The sequence below is a fragment of the Mangifera indica genome, chromosome 10 (assembly GCF_011075055.1).
Source record: "Mangifera indica cultivar Alphonso chromosome 10, CATAS_Mindica_2.1, whole genome shotgun sequence".
NCBI classification, from domain to species: domain Eukaryota; kingdom Viridiplantae; phylum Streptophyta; class Magnoliopsida; order Sapindales; family Anacardiaceae; genus Mangifera; species Mangifera indica.
In genome coordinates, this window is record NC_058146.1 from 11207411 (window position 1) to 11213410 (window position 6000).

Consider the following 6000-nt stretch of genomic DNA (forward strand, 5'->3'; position numbering starts at 1 on the left):
TCAAATTATAGGAACAAGCAATTAAAACGATATAGATTGATAAACATGCTAGAAGAAGAGACAAAACCAAGATGACATGTTGCAATTGTAGCAATAAAGGTTATATCGCTCGTGAGTGCACGAAGCCAAAAAAGATATTGTCTCATTCTACTTTAAGTGATGAAATGTTAGTTTCCAGTACTATACAATTAACTGAGTCTTATTCTACATGGACTCTAGATTTAGGAACCACAAACCGTTTAGCCCATGATAAAGGGGTTTTTGTGGAATTTCATCGAATTTTAAAGAGATGAGATGAATTTATATAGGCAATAATTCTAGGGGTGTAGTAGAAGGAATAGACATATGTAAATTAATTTTGCAAGATAGTCATATCCTATACCTATATAAAGTCCTATAAGCTTTATATATTCGATGAATTTTTGGTCGTAGTGCCTATTCTACTTAAATTAGGATATAATTTGAATTTCTCTAGGAATTTGGTTAAAATATATATAAGAGTATTGAGTTCTATGGGTTTGGTTTATTGTTGAATGGTTTTTATACACTACAACAAATATTAAATTTAAGAACAAAATATTTAGAGACAATTATAATTTTGTCCCAAAATGTTACTTTTAGAGACAAAATTTTAATTTTGCCCCCAAATAATTATTTTAGGGGACGAAATCTCAATTTCGTACTCAATAAGTTAAGATTTATTTTTAAGGACATTTTCAATGTTGTCCCAAAATGATAATTTTACAGACAATTTAATTAGGGTTGCAAAATGATAATTTTAGGGGACAAAATCTTAATTTCGTCCCAAAAAACGTACTTTTAGAGACAATTTTAATTTTGTCCTAGAATTTCACTTTTAGAGACAATTTTATTTTTGTCCCAAATAATAAATTTAGGGAATGAAACTTTAATTTTGTCCACAAAAATATAGAATTTATTTTTAGAGACAATTTCAGTTTTATCCTAGAATATTACTTTTAAGGACGAAATTTTAATTTTGCCCCCAATAAATTAAGATTTATTTTTAGAAACGATTTTGATTCCATTCTAGAATGTCACTTTTAGGGACATTTTTATTTTTATCCTAAAATGATAATTTTAGGAGACGAAATTAAAATTTCATCCCCAAAAACATAGGTTTTATTTTTATGGACGATTTTATTTTCATTCTAGAATGTTACTTTTAGGGACGACTTTATTTTTATCTTAGAATGATAAATTTTGGGGATGAAATTTTAACTTTGTCCCCAAAAAGATTGAATTTATTTTTAGAGATGATTTTAATTTCGTCTCAGAATATTACTTTTAGGGACGAAATCTTGATTTCATCTCCAAAAAGTTAAGATTTATTTTTAAGGATAATTTTGATTTCACTTTTAGGGATAATTTTAGTTTTGTCCCAAAATGCAAAAATATAGGTTTTATTTTTTAGGATGATTTTAATTTTGTCTTAGAATGTTGCTTTTAGGGACAAAATCTTAATTTTGTCCCAAAAAATGTATGATTTATCGTTAGTGTCTAATTTAATTTCGTCTTAGATTGTCACTTTCAGGGACGATTCTATTTTTGTCCCAAAATAATAATTTTAGGGGATGAAATCTTAATTTTATCTAAAAAACATAAGATTTGTTTTTAAAGACGATTTTAATTTCATTTCATAATGTTACTTTTAGAGACAAAATCTTAATTTCATCTCCAAAAACATAAAATTTATTTTTAGAGATGATTTTAATTTTGTCTAAAATATTACTTTTAGAAATGAAATCTTAATTTCGTTCCCAATAAGTTAAGATTTAATTTTAAGGAGATTTTTTAATGTTGCCCATAAATAATGATAATTCTAGGGATAATTTTAATTTTGTCCCAAAACGATTATTTGAGGGGACGAAATCTTAATTACATACCTAAAAATTTGGTTTATTTTTAGGCGCATTTTTAATTACGTCACAGAATAATAATTTTAGAGACGATTTATTTTTGCCTAAAAATGATTATTTTAAAATGAATTTAAGATTTAAACTTATTTTTAAGGACAATTTTAATTTTATCTCAAAAAACATAGGATTTATTTTTACGAATGATTTTATTTTTGTCCTAAAATGTAACTTTTGGATAGAAGTTTATTTTTGTCCTTGAAAGATAATTTTAGGGAATTTCCAAAAATGCAGGATTTATTTTTAGGGACGATTTTAATTTCATCTAAAAATGTTACTTTGGGGACAAAATTTTAATTTTATCCTAAAATATTATTTTAAATCAAATAAACCTCGAGTTAAAAGATATTTGTTTCAGATTGATTTTTGAATGATAATTCAAATTTAGATCTCGATTCAATTTAAATTCATAACTAAGTTACATACAAATTTATAATTCAAATGGGTAGTTTCATGGCAACCTTCTTCATTTTTTTTTTTTATTATATTATTTTGGTTCGCTAATTTTCTCTGAAATCCGAAAAATAGCATTTACAAAAACAAGGCTCCAAAATCAATCACATTTCTTCCTCTTTGAAGGTAAATCCTCTTCTGAATTATCACTGCTTCACTTACTAATTCTAATCTCGTGCAAATTCTTTCTGTAATTTCATTTTTTTATCAGTTTTTCTTTCTGATAGAGAAACGACGTAGTGCCGATTCTTTTATGGTGGTGGCAAATGCGGCTGATGATACCAAAAAAATATGCAGTCACTAGTAATCATATTACTTAGCCTATATATTATGTGATAATTTATGGTAGCTTATGAATTTCGAAGTGTTTTTTTTTTTTTTTTTAGTTTCCATTTGTGATTATTTTGAAGAATTTGTTTTCCATATTTAATTGTGTTAGAGAAAAATATTAATTTTGATATATGATTCATCTCCAGTTTGATATCTATGGAATGAGTACAAAAAATCGAAAGTCAACTTAGTTAAGCTTGACCTAACTAGTTTCTTGGCTTCTTAACTTTCATTTTATTGTCCTTTATCAGACCTTCCATATGGTTAGATTTCGTGTTTTGTGTTCATTCCTGGACAATCATTTATGTTGCATATGACCTTTGCTTTGTATTGTTAACACGAATTGATGTGTTCATAGTTTTAGGCAAGGTTTATTTGAGTCTATGGTATTAATTTATTTTTTAAAATTTTAGTCAGACCTAATTAACAAACATAAAATGTCTTATGCATATCATGTGTCTATTATGCTCCATCTTTTACGCTAAAGCTAATTACAGAGCATGGCTGCTATATATGACTCATTTTTTTTGTGTTTACAACATGACTATTATGTCATCTGAGCCAGTGGACAACTTCCAAGTAAAAGAAATTGTTGTTGATTAATCTTATAGGTCCAATTTAATATATTTATGTGTATATGCTGACAGTTGATAACTTATTTAATTTGATTTTTTTTTTAAATCTTGTGCAACACTATTTGTTGTTTTTTCATAAGCAAGTTCGCAGGATCTATGTCATTGTTATTGCAGTCATCTTTCTGGTCTCTATGCTTTCATTCTTTCTTTTGAATCTAAGTTAATGTGGTAAATAGGTGAAACTGCTCATATGTGTCATTTTCTATGGTGGATCTAGGGAAGGTAAAAGAGATTGTGAGGTGGAAAATGGTGATTCAACCTTATTGGAAATGGAATTTAGTTTGGGTAGTTTAGTTGAAAGAATCTTGCTTTATTATAAAGGAGTTAGGGGTTCTGGTCATTGTCAATGGACATCTATTTTCCATGGAAGCAGCTTGTTTCAATGCTACATGAGTCAAAATAGTGTGATCTTAATCATATATTCTTATAAGCCATAAGGTTTTCATGATTCTTCTTTCACTTTTTTAGAAACTATTAGCATTAAACATCATCTTCTCTTTGTCCTGTGCCATTACTTTAAACTTATGATGTAATGTTTCAATGGCTTCAAAGTACAAAATGGGTTGTGTCAAGATATGACATTACTTTGAAAAATACTCTATGGTGAGGTAGAATACAAGATAGTTTATTCCCTTCTATCCCTTCTTGAACTCTTTTTTTTTTTTTTAAATGAGTAATACAAGTTTATTCTGTTTTGATGCTTGGAAAAAAATAGGAAAAAAAATAGAGTCTTGGCTATATGTTGCTTTTGAGTTTCACAAAATAATATCTTTGACTAGTAAATGAAAATTGTAAAATAATGTATTCAAGTGCTTTGTCATATTAGATGGTCAGTATTTGTTGTATGATGCAAAGAGATGCTAGGCATTGTTTAATGGTATTAGAGGGTTGTCTGTTCAATTAGCTTGAGAAGTGGTCTGCATTAATCTTTGTTTATGTGTTATCTTTATATTGCCTTTGTTTGCATTTTGGAAAAGATACTAATGTATGCGAAGAATAGGTGTTGATAACTTGTGCTGCTGTTAATGATTCTTTTTTTTCTTCATATTATTATGTTTTGATTCTTAGGATACTATTTGTACAATCATTCAAAACTCTTAGAATAAACTTCTCATAAAGGCAACTTTTGTGCTATAGATCAGCCAACATTAAAGAATTGGTATGGTTTAAGTTTGTTTTATGTGAATTATGATGACAAATCAACAAATTCAATGACTTGGGCCAATTTATACAGCTATGTGCTTAGTGTGCGAGGTTGTTTCTTCTTTGACTGTGCACTCATGCAAGGAAGACAGGTTTAGGGTTGTCCAACTTTCTAGTAGCTATGCTGGCCTGTGTGCTTGCTGTTAAAGCTTTTAATATGATTTGTAGTAGTACTAACAATTTAATGCTTAGTTATTAGTTGATTTTAGTAATAATAGTTTAATATAACTAATATTTTTTTACTTAGTTGAAATGATGTTTTGTATGAATGGTTGAATTTTGAGTATTAATATAACTATTAATTTTAATTTATGATTGAAATTCCCGTATCAAATTCGCCATATGAACAAGAAAAGAAATTTTTGCTTCTAATGTTAGAATATGCCCTAAAAACCAATCGCTTTAATTGGTTTTAAGGGTTGTGTATCTTGCATATACATTATTAATAAAAAAGAGTTCTGTCATAGTTCACATGTTTTTTACGTCACTTTTATATCTATATTGTAGTTGTATATCACATCCATATTAGCTACATGCATACGACATGTGAAAGGTCTCAATGAGTTTTAATAAACGTCATCAAATCGTTCCCTGCATAGGCAATTTGTTTGGGCAACAGTATTGCATAGTGGGTGTGTGCTATATCACTACAGTATATCAATGGATGATATTAAACATGGTGCATATACACATGGGTAAACAATGAAACCATTTGATGGTTAGAGAACTGATCAAAGGTTTTTATATTATATTGTTTATCGAACGTGACCGCTGAATGATGATCACATAGGCATTAATATGTAGTCAATGATACATCATAAATTATACTAGTGTATAGATGCTTTGACTTGGGATATCACAGTTGTGCTTCATTCCAGAATATATGGTTCATACGGTGTATACCACGAGACTAATCACATCTCGTTTAGAAGCCGCTTTGATCATATGTTGCTTGAGCGAGAGGACAAGTGATGATCATACAGGGATCTGTCAGCTTGACTGCTCCTGAGTTCCCATACGAATATCAAGAAATATGAAAATCTAAGACATTAGCCAGTGTAAATAAAAGACCACATGAAGAGAGTTTCGATGTGGCACGTTATGATGTATGACTTGATATTCGAAAAGATTAAATATTAGATTTTAACATTCCATGAATCCAAGTTCAATCGGGATGTAATGATGGAATGATTGGACTACATGGTAAGTGTGAGTAAGAAAAGTTCATTTGACATTATGTGAAGGTTGTACTTCATTGTGATGTAGGGGTCATGAGACATTGCTATATGACACCACATGATCAGTGGGAGCTTTGTTTTGTAACGGAAAACAAAGTATATTGGTTAACGACAATTTTGAGTTATACAATGATATAATGAAACATATCGTCTAATATGGGGCTCACGACTATGTCATTAAGAACCTTGAAGGTCACACCCATATTT